An 11,273-nucleotide genomic window follows, 5' to 3' on the forward strand; every position below is an offset into this window, starting at 1 on the left:
ATCAGTGTGGATGACGGATCACCACCTCAAGCTGAACCTCAGCAAGACGGAGCTCCTCTTCCTCCCGGGGAAGGACTGCCCGCTCCATGATCTCGCCATCACGGTTGACAACTCCATTGTGTCCTCCTCCCAGAGCGCTAAGAACCTTGGCGTGATCCTGGACAACACCCTGACGTTCTCAACTAACATCAAGGCGGTGTCCCGTTCCTGTAGGTTCATGCTCTACAACATCCGCAGAGTACGACCCTGCCTCACACAGGAAGCGGCGCAGGTCCTAATCCAGGCACTTGTCATCTCCCGTCTTGATTACTGCAACTCGCTGTTGGCTGGGCTCCCTGCCTGTGCCATTAAACCCCTACAACTCATCCAGAACGCCGCAGCCCGTCTGGTGTTCAACCTTCCCAAGTTCTCTCACGTCACCCCGCTCCTCCGCTCTCTCCACTGGCTTCCAGTTGAAGCTCGCATCCGCTACAAGACCATGGTGCTCGCCTACGGAGCTGTGAGGGGAACGGCACCTCAGTACCTCCAGGCTCTGATCAGGCCCTACACCCAAACAAGGGCACTGCGTTCATCCACCTCTGGCCTGCTCGCCTCCCTACCACTGAGGAAGTACAGTTCCCGCTCAGCCCAGTCAAAACTGTTCGCTGCTCTGGCCCCCAATGGTGGAACAAACTCCCTCACGACGCCAGGACAGCGGAGTCAATCACCACCTTCCGGAGACACCTGAAACCCCACCTCTTCAAGGAATACCTAGGATAGGGTAAGTAAGGGTAGGTAATCCTTCTCCCCCCAACAAGATTTAGATGCAAGTGGCTGTTCCACTGGTTGTCATAAAGTGTATGCACCAATTTGTAAGTCGCTCTGGATAAGAGCGTCTGCTAAATGACTTAAATGTAAATGTAAGTATATTCAACTATTCAATTATATATAGTCTTTGTTAGAATCTTGATAAAGCAGTTTTAGGAGGGAGGGCATGTCATTTTTCATCCAACACAACAGTTTATTGCCATCTGAGAATGGCCAATCGAAACTACACCTGATCTATATCAAAACTAGTTTCACACATAGGCCTATAATAATAGATGAAGCCTGACCAATCAATGCTGTCTAGCTGGCTAAGTTCTTCTCCGTTAGACCTGCATTTACAATGCATCCAATTTCAGTTTGGGTAGTTGTTGGTTTAGGTTTCTGTAACTTTGTTGCAAGTACGGTCTGCATGCATAGGCGCATATTGCGTCATGATTGCAAAATGTCCCAATAACTTTTCCAACTCTCCCGTTATCTGGTTTTAATGTCGATTTTTAGAATGCCCTTCTAGACAATCAGAAATGAGTATTCAATAATGCTGTGGTATAACGCATTTATAATTAGTACATCATTTATTCATAATTTATTCATCAATATGCCATTCACATGTTTAATATGGGTCCTTATCAACCATTTACTAATCATTAGTTAAGTATTTTTGCATGGCCTCATCTAAAGTGTGGGCTATTTATACTTAATAAATGTTTTGAGTGACCAGTGCAATTTCTCACAAAAGGATGGACATGCCATCGGTAGACATTCCAGCAGTACCTGCGCTCAAAATAGCCTAGAACATATCAATGGTTGAAGAATAAGCAGACCACACACAGGATGCAACAAAACAAATATTTAAACTGCCGCAAGGACTTGACGAAGAGTTGTAAAAGTTAATGTTTTACTGATGTTTGTCAAGCTCGCTAATGCAAACTAATCATAAACAGATGTAGCCTACACACAACAGCTAGCCGGACCTCCCAGTTTCCCCTCTGGTAGATTTGTTTTCCTTAATTACTACTGATATGTAATTGATGTAGAAATGTTACATGTCTGATTTGCAGGTAGAAATGTTACATGTCTGATTTGCAGGTAGAAATGTTACATGTCTGATTTGCAAGTAGAAATGTTACATGTCTGATTTGCAAGTAGAAATGTTACATGTCTGATTTGCAAGTAGAAATGTTACATGTCTGATTTGCAGGTAGAGCATACATGTCTGATTTGCAAGTAGAAATGTTACATGTCTGATTTGCAAGTAGAAAATGTTACATGTCTGGGATTTGCAGGTAGAAATGTTACATGTCTGATTTGCAGGTAGAAATGTTACATGTCTGATTTGCAGGTAGAAATGTTACATGTCTGATTTGGTGGTAGAAATGTTACATGTCTGATTTGCAGGTAGAAATGTTACATGTCTGATTTGCAGGTAGAAAATGTTACATGTCTGATTTGCAGGTAGAAATGTTACATGTCTGATTTGCAGGTAGAAATGTTACATGTCTGATTTGCAGGCAGAAATGTTACATGTCTGATTTGCAGGTAGAAATGTTACATGTCTGATTTATATAGAAATGTTACGTCTGATTTGTAAGTAGAAATGTTACATGTCTGATTTGCAAGTAGAAATGTTACATGTATAACCTTAAACGCTTCGAAAGTGCTTCAACCTTTCAACCGCAGACTATTTTCACTCATGACTTTGTGTGGCACCACCTTTACTGGGCCTTTTGACAGTTGCAACTCTTCATTTCAACGTAATAGGATTGTTCAGCGAAATTAGACCTCAGATACCCTAAGCAGTCTATGGACTGATCTTAATCTCTCCTGGACAGATTCTGCGCCTCAACCTGAAGAATCAGTTGTGACGGGATGGAATGCACAGGGATAACGGTTAAAAGGTCGGGGGGCTTATCATGACATCAATAAGGGATCATAGCTTATCTGATTCACTCTGGTCAGTCTATTAATGTTTAGTACACTGACCATTTTATTCAAAACAGTCACATCGTTGTGATGTGAAACTTCAGACACTTTTTCACATTGTGAATATACCTTGTACCATTTTAAGAAGTAAAAATAATCTGTACATTTTGTTCTTTGATAAGAGTTTTGATCAGAGTTGCACTAATGTGTCATACTCTCTTGATGTCTATGAGGAACGAACTTAGATCTCAAAAAGGATGTTATCACGTGAGCATACTCAGCCTTGTCTTTGGATAATAAAATGTCTTCTTCTGAAATTAAATTGTCTGAGGTCTCATTTTTGTTTCTGACGCATACAGGTCCAGCTGTGCAACGGTGATTTAGCTAGTACTGTCACTGATGTGGACATGATGCATACTTTTCGTAAGAAGAACTTGTACTCAATTTAATAATAGATGCTGTAAGTGAATAGGCTTTAGCCCATAACAGCTTTCATGTACCTTAGCGCTAGTTCCAACATGCAGAGAAAAGGGAGAGGGAGGAGATAATTGATATCACCTGACTAAAGGTGAAAGTGTAAGGGCTCTATTCAATCCACATTGCGGAAGTTCAGCTTTACGGCGTCATTGAAAGGGAATGTTCCCGCTTTAGAGGAAACTGCATTCACGGTGACCTTTTCATTTCTATCACGGAATCTGTAACTCTTCAACACATAAGTAGTCAGCACCCAAGAAGATGTATTACAGTGTGCAAAATGCTGTTTAAATGTATTACAAGCAGTGTGATTTTCATGGACACTTCAGTATTGTAGAAATGTTATCTGAGTTGGAGTGAGTTAAGAGGGCATCTCTGTGAATGTCATTTCCCAAATAAGTGAGTTCCGAAAGTATTCGGCCAGTGACGTTTGTTTGTTGTGGCTCTGTACTCCAGCAATTTATATTTGAAATGATACAATGACTATGAGGATAAAGTGCAGACTGTCAACTTTAATTTGAGTGTATTTCCATCCATTTTAGGGGAGCAAGAGAATTGGGACAAATTCACTTACTGTATGTGTATTAAAGTACTCAAAAGTTAAGTATTCGATCCGCTTATGGTTTGTTGAATCAATATCTGTACTCACAGAGACGGTGTGGGCGTAGAGGGGCTGCAACAGGATACGGTCACATGTGCTCCCTCTCCAGCCTCTATGTCACCGGGCTGATTGTTATGATGCACACCTGTCACCAGCATTACGCGCATAATGACACTAACCTGGACTCCATCACCTTGGGATGCATAGAAATAGTGCACATAGAACAGATTCACCACTTCTTAGATTTGATTCAGATTCAGAGTGATTCATAGTCACGTGTACAGGGTTGCAGGTGTGATTTCAGGGTACAGTGAATATCTTTAAGCTTCGAGCACCGACATGCAGGACTAAGTGAAATAAAATAATTAAAATGGTAATAAAAACAAAACAATTTAAATATAAATAGCACTATGTACATAATAGCAACTGTGGCAATGATAAATAAATAAATGTCCATATGGGCGGAGGCAGAGTAAAGACTGTTGAGGGGGTGGGATGACCATAGTGAGCAGCAGCATGACCATTTGGGGGGAAGGGGGAGCAGATAGCTGACTAGTGGTGGTTATTCAGGATAGACACTATTGGTCAGTTTGTTGGTCAGGCAGTGTGCACCCAATGGTGCGTTTGGCTGCATGCATCACCCTCTGAAGAGCCTTGTGGTCCGCAGCGGTGGAGTTGCCGTACCAGGCTGTGATGCAGCCCAGGAGTATGCTCTCGATGGTACTCCTGTAGAACACTGTGAGGGCCCTCGGTGACAAGGCAACATTTTTCAGCATCCTGAGGCTGAAGAGTCGCTGTCGTGCCTTCTTCACTGTGGTGTCTGTGTGGTTAGACTATTTCAGCTTCTCTGATATGTGTACACCAAGGAATTTGAAGTTATTGACCATCTCCACGGCGGCCCACGTTGATGAGGATGGGGGCATGTCCAGTCAGGTTCCTCCTGAAGTCCACAATCAGCTCCTTTGTTTGGCTAACTTTGAGGGAGAGGTTGTTTACCTGGCACCACACCGTCGGAGTGCCTACCTCCTCCCTGTAGGCCATTACATTTACATTTAAGTCATTTAGCAGACGCTCTTATCCAGAGGTGATCAGGCCTACTACTGTCGTGTCGTCAGCAAACTTGATGATGGAAGCCACGCAGTCGTGGGTATACAGTGGGGAGAACAAGTATTTGATACACTGCCGATTTTGCAGGTTTCTTACTTCTAAAGCATGTAGAGGTCTGTCATTTTTATCATAAGTACACTTCAACTGTGAGAGACGGAATCTAAAAGGAATTTGGTTGATATCCCTTTAAATGGAGCGAAGGCAGTCTATGGAACAGAGAGCTTTCAATTTAGTGGCCACTTCCTGGTTTGATTTTCCTCAGGTTTTCGCCTGCAATATCAGTTCTGCTATACTCACAGACAATATTTTGACCGTTTTGGAAACTTTAGAGTGTTTTCTATTCTAATCTGACAATTATATGCATTTTCTAGATTCTGAGCCTGAGAAATAGGCAGTTTAATTTGGGTACGTTTTTCATCCAAACATCAAAATACTGCCCCCTACACTCAAGAGGTTAAAATCTCCAGCTACAATAATTGCAGCCTCAGTGTATATGGTTAACAGTTTACATATAGTCCAGTGAAGTTCTTTCAGGGCTGTTGAGGTATCTGCTTGGGGAGAATTATCTTGGTAGATAATGCAGTTGGCATTTGATTGTAAGGAATTCTAGGTCAGGTGAACAAAAGGACTTGAGTTCCTGTATGTTGTTATGATTACACCATGCGTCGTTAATCATAAGGCAAGACACCCCTGCCCTTCTTCTTACCAGAGAGATGTTTGTTTTTGTCGGGTGCGATGCATGAAGAAACCAAGTGGCTGTACCGAATCTGACAACATATCCAAAGTGATTCATGTTTCTGTGAATCAGAGAATGTAACAATCTCTGATGTCTCTCTGGAAGGAAACCTGTGCCCTAATTTCGTCCACCTTGTTGTCTAGAGATTGGACATTGGCGAGTGATATGCTCGGAAGCGGTGGATGGTGTGCTCGCCTTCTAAGTCTGACCAGTCGGCCGCTCCGTAGGCCACTCCAATCCATAGGCCTCTCCTGCGGTGACCGTGTTGTTTTGGGTCGGCCTCTGGTATAAGATCCCATGTCCAGAGTGGATGTCCGAACAAAGGATCCACTTCGGGAAAGTCGTATTCCTGGTCATAATGTTGCTAAGTTGACGTTGTTTTTATATCCAGTAGTTCTTCCCGGCTGTATGTAATAACGCTTGAGATTTTCTGGGCTAACAATGTAAGAAATAATACATAAAAAAACGCATCACTGCATAGATTCCTAAGGCCCTGAAGTGAGGCGACCATCTCTGTCGGCGCCATCTTGTATGGTAACTAGCTAACTTACGACAGGCTAAACTGCTTGCAATCTTTCCGCAGCAGTAGGCCACAGAGGTTTTATGTGCATGCCCACTGGCATGTGGACACGCCCAACCACTGCCCCAGCTATGGGTGAACAGTCAGTTAAAGAGCTCCACGCATCAGGGTGAAGTAGGACCCTGAGATAAAGTGGACAACAGCAAATGTCAGGAGGACCTGTGCCCTCTCATTTGCTCAGATGATCCAGGACTTGAGGGGATTGGTTACTGATGGTTACTGCTGCCCACTAATTTTCCAATTGTAGAAAATATCAAATGTATTCTTTATTCCTATCCCTATATCCATTAATATGCCTTCTTTCTATCAGTTATTCATAGAAATACACCTGCGTCATGTAGGTAATTAGTTCATTAGTAGGGTTATTGTGAGTGCACATTATATACAGCGACTTACAAAGGTATTCATCCTCCTTGGCATTTTTCCTATTTTGTTGCCTTACAACCTGGAATTAAAATGGATTTTTTTTTTGGGGGGGGGGTTGTATCATTTGATTTACACAACAAGCCTACAACTTTGAAGATGCAAATAATTTTTATTGTGAAACAAACAAGAAAACTGAAAACTGGAGCGTGCATAACTATTCACCCCCCAAAGTCAATATTTTGTAGAGCCACCTTTTGCAGCAATTACAGATACAAGTCTCTTGGGGTATGCCTCTATAGGGTTGGCACATCTAGCCACTGGGATTTTTGCCCATTCTTCAAGGCAAAACTGCTCCAGCTCCGTCAAGTTGGATGGGTTCCGCTGGTGTACAGCAATCTTTAAGTCATACCCCAGATTCTCAATTGGATTGAGGTCTGGGCTTTGACTAGTCCATTCCAAGACATTTAAATGTTTCTCCTTGAACCACTTGAGTGTTTCTTTAGCAGTATGCTCAGGGTCATTGTCCTGCTGGAAGATGAACCTCCGTCCCAGTCACAAATCTCTGGAAGACTGAAACAGGTTTCCTCAAGAATTTCCCCTGTATTTAGCGCCATCCATCATTCCTTCAATTCTGACCAGTTTCCCACTCCCTGCCAATGAAAAACATCCCCACAGCATGATGCTGCCACCACCATGCTGGGGGTGGTGTTCTCGAGGTGATGAGAAGTGTTGGGTTTGCGCCAGACATAGCATTTTCCTTGATGGCCAAAAGCTCAATATTAGTCTCATTTGACCAGAGTACCTTCTTCCATATGTTTGGGGAGTCTCCACATGCCTTTTAGCGAACATCAAACGTGTTTGCTTATTTTCTTCTTTAAGCAATGGCTTTTTTCTGGCCGCTCTTCTGTAAAGCCCAGCTCTGTGGAGTGTAATGGCTTAAAGTGGTTCTGTAGACAGATACTTCAATCTCCGTTTTGCAGTTCTTCAGGGTTATCTTAGGTCTCTTTGTTCCTCGGATTAATGCCCTCCTTGTCTGGTCAGTGAGTTTTGTGGGCGGCCCTCTCTTGGCAGGTTTGTTGTGGTGCCATAGTCTTTCAATTTTTACTAATGGATTTAATGATGCTCCGGGATGTTCAAAGTTTCTGATATTTTTTTAATAACTTCCAACCCTGATCTTTTTACTTCTCCACAACTTTATCCCTGGCCTGTTTGGAGAGCTTCCTTGGTCTTCATGGTGCCGCTTGCTCTGGAGGTGCCCCCTGCTTAGTGGTGTTGCAGACTCTGGGGCCTTTCAGAACTGGTGTAGGTATACTGAGATCATGTGACAGATCATGTGACACTTTATTTAAGTCCAAAACTAATTATGTGATTTCTGAAGGTAATTGGTTGCAATTGTGACCTTATTTAGGGGCTACATAGCAAAGGGGTGAATACATATGCACGCACCACTTTTCCGTTTTACAATTGAAGTTATTTTTAAGTTATTTTTAACTTCACCAATTTGTACTATTTTATGTATGTCCATTACATGAAATCCAAATAAAAATCAATTTAAATCCAGGTTGTAATGCAACAAAATAGGAAAACGTCAAGGGGGATGAATACTTTTGCAAGGCACTGTAAGGAAAGGATTTATCTGCGAATAAGCATGAACCTATGGTCAATTAATACAATGTCATATCTAAGGTCTAGGTTAGATTGTACCAATACAAATATATTGGGGTCTGGATAAGGCAATGGGGAGCTTAGATGTAAGAAGCGTGGGTTGTGCGAGAAATTGGGTTTAGGTGCAAGTTTGCTGCCAAGCTGATGAGTAGCAGAAAATGACTGTTTTCTTTATTTACGAGGACATGATATCAGGAGATGTTGCCCTGCATGTCAAGTTTTTGTTTTAATCTCTTTAAGGTGCAGGAAGGAAGACACACTGTCACATGTGCCGAATACAAAAAGTGTAGACCTTACATTGAAATGCTTACTTGCAATCCCTTAACCAACAGTGTAGTTCAAGAAGAGTTAAGACAATATTTACCAAATAAACTGAAGTAGAAAAAAATAAAAAGTAACACAATAACATAATAATAACGATGCTTTTTACAGGGGGTACCGTTACCGAGTCAGTGTGCGGGGGTACAGGTTAGAGGTAATTTCTACATGTAGGTAGGTGTGAAGTGACTATGCATAGATAATAAACAGCGAATAGCAGCAGTGTACAGTACAAATAGAAGGGAGGTCAATGTAATAGTTCAGTGGCCATTTGATTAATTGATCAGCAGTCTTACAGCTTGAGGGTAGAAGCTGTTAAGGAGCCTTTTTGTCCAAGACTTGGCACTCCGGTACCGCTTGCCATGGTGTAGCGGAGAAAACAGTCTATGACTTGGGTGACTGGAGTCTCTGACAATTTGATGGGCTTAACTCTATTATATATGCCCTGGATTGCAGGAAGCTTGGCCCCAGTGATGTACTGGGCCATATGCACTACCCTTTGTAGCGCCTTACGGTCGGATGCCGAGCAGTTGCAATACCAGGCGGTGATGCAACCGGTCAGGATGCTCTCGGTGGTGCAGCTGTAGAACCTTTTGAGGATCTGGGGACCCATGCCAGATCTTTTCAGTCTCCTGAGGGGGAAAAGGTTTTGTCGTGCCCTCTTCACGAATGTCTTGGTGTGTTTGACCATGATAGATAGTTGGTGATGTGGACACCAAGGAACTTGAAATTCTCGACCCACTCCACTACAGCCCCGTTGATGTTTATGGGGGACTGTTTGGCCCGCCTTTTCCTGTAGTCCACGATCAGCTCCTTTGTCTTGCACCACACTGACAGTTCTCTGACCTCCTCCCTACAGGCTGTCTCATCGTTGTCGGTGATCAAGCATACCACTGTTGTGTCATCAGCAAACTTAATGAGGGTGTTGGAGTCGTGTTTGGCCATGCAGTCGTGGGTGAACAGGGAGTACAGGAGGGGACCAAGTACACACCCTTGAGGGACCCCAGTGTTGAGGATCAGCGTGGCAGACGTGTTGTTGCCTACCCTTACCACCTGGGGGCGGCCGGTCAGCAAGTCCAGGATCCAGTTGCAGAGGGAGGTGTTTAGTCCCAAGACCTTAACTTAGTGATGAGCTTCGTGGGCACTATGGTGTTGAACGATTAGCTGTAGTCAATGAACAGCATTCGCACATACATAGGTTTATCTTTTGTCGAGGTGTGAAAGTGCAGTGTGGAGTGTCGATTGAGATTGTGTCATCTGTGGATCTGTTGGGGTGGTATGCGAATTGGAGTGGGTCTAGGGTATCCGAGAGGATGCTGTTGATGTGAGCCCTGACCAGCCTTTCAAAGCACTTCATGGCTACCGACGTGAGTGTTACGGGGCTGTAATCATTTAGACAGGTTACCTTTGTTCCTTGGGCACAGGGACTTTGGTGGTCTGCTTGAAACATGTAGGTATTACAGACTCAGTCAGGGAAAGGTTAGTGAAGACACTTGCCAGTTGGTCCACACATGCTGTGAGTACACGTCCTGGTAATCCATCTGGCCCCGCGGCTGTGTGAATGTTGACCTGTTTAAAAAGGTCTTCGCTCACATCAGCTACTGCGTTGTCACACAGTCATCCAGAACAGCTGGTGCTCTCGTGCATGCTTCAGTGTTGCTTGCCTCAAAGCGAGCATAAAAGGCATTTAGCTCGTCTGGTAGGCTCGTGTCACTGGGAAGCTCGTGTCTGGGTTTCCCTTTGCAGTCCGTAATATTTTAAGACACCTTTTCCTTCAAGGTTTATAGCAAGATAGAGGAAGTGGTTCTTGCAGCTGACTCTCTTCCTGCAGTGGTGGCCTCTGTGCAGCAGCTGACCAGGATCCACCAGCAAATCCTTCAGCAGCAGGTTATGATGGACACGTTTTTCTGCGCTGTATGCAGAGGTGAGCGACCTCTGACCTTCTCATTGACTGTCACACTGAAAGCAGTGTATAGGTCACACTGTAATCTTTTGTCATTTGCATTTAATTTTAGCTGATAGTCCTTGCTCATCCAACAGGACATGTGTTACACACAGGTTTATCAATATTAGAGACAATAACTATAGAGAGTACAATACCTTGCTCCCTGTGGAGCGAGCATAATGCAACATCAAGTCTTTGTTTTGCCTGATGGCCCTTGGCAACTTTTTTAGCTTCCTCCCCAAGACAGGCTACTGGTCTTTAATCCTTTGTGGTTGAATCAGTATTGCGGTTCAAGTTTAAAGGACATCAACACCATGTTGTCCTGACTAATTTGGTAAAGGCTAGTTAAAAGTAGGCTCAGCACAGTATTCCATTCAGAAACCAGATCATACAGACATAGCATTACTTTCCTTTATACATTTATTCTTACAAATGTATGTGGTGATCACATCAGAGCAAAAGCAAAGTAGCAATTACTGAAATGATCACACTCAAGGATAAAGTTCTTAACAGAAAGAGCATGGAAAATATACACAAGGGTGTGTCCTCAGAAGGTCTGTATGGAGGAGTGGGCCAAAATCCCTGCTGCAGTGTGTGCAAACCTGGTCAAGAACTACAGGAAACGTATGATCTCTGTAATTGCAAACAAAGGTTTCTGTACCAAATATTAATTTCTGCTTTTCTGATGTATCAAATACTTATGTCATGCAATAAAATGCAAATTAATTACTTAAAATCATACAATGTAATTTTC

The 11,273-nt window shown here is 43.2% G+C and overlaps 1 long non-coding RNA gene across 13 annotated transcripts in view; it reads left to right on the forward strand.

Annotated features, from left to right (window-relative positions):
- The first annotated feature begins 903 nt into the window (after positions 1 to 903).
- Positions 904 to 11,273, forward strand: part of LOC127913992 (uncharacterized) — a 14,186-nt gene continuing 3,816 nt past the window's right edge. For 9 of the 13 annotated variants that reach the window (XR_008087525.1, XR_008087550.1, XR_008087519.1 and 6 more), the window contains exon 1: positions 904 to 2,005. This is a non-coding gene — a long non-coding RNA (uncharacterized LOC127913992). The remainder of the gene's footprint in view (positions 2,006 to 11,273) is intronic. The other 4 variants (XR_008087546.1, XR_008087529.1, XR_008087528.1 and 1 more) reach the window with 2 other exon arrangements.

This window comes from Oncorhynchus keta, chromosome 3 (genome assembly GCF_023373465.1).
Source record: "Oncorhynchus keta strain PuntledgeMale-10-30-2019 chromosome 3, Oket_V2, whole genome shotgun sequence".
Taxonomy (NCBI): domain Eukaryota; kingdom Metazoa; phylum Chordata; class Actinopteri; order Salmoniformes; family Salmonidae; genus Oncorhynchus; species Oncorhynchus keta.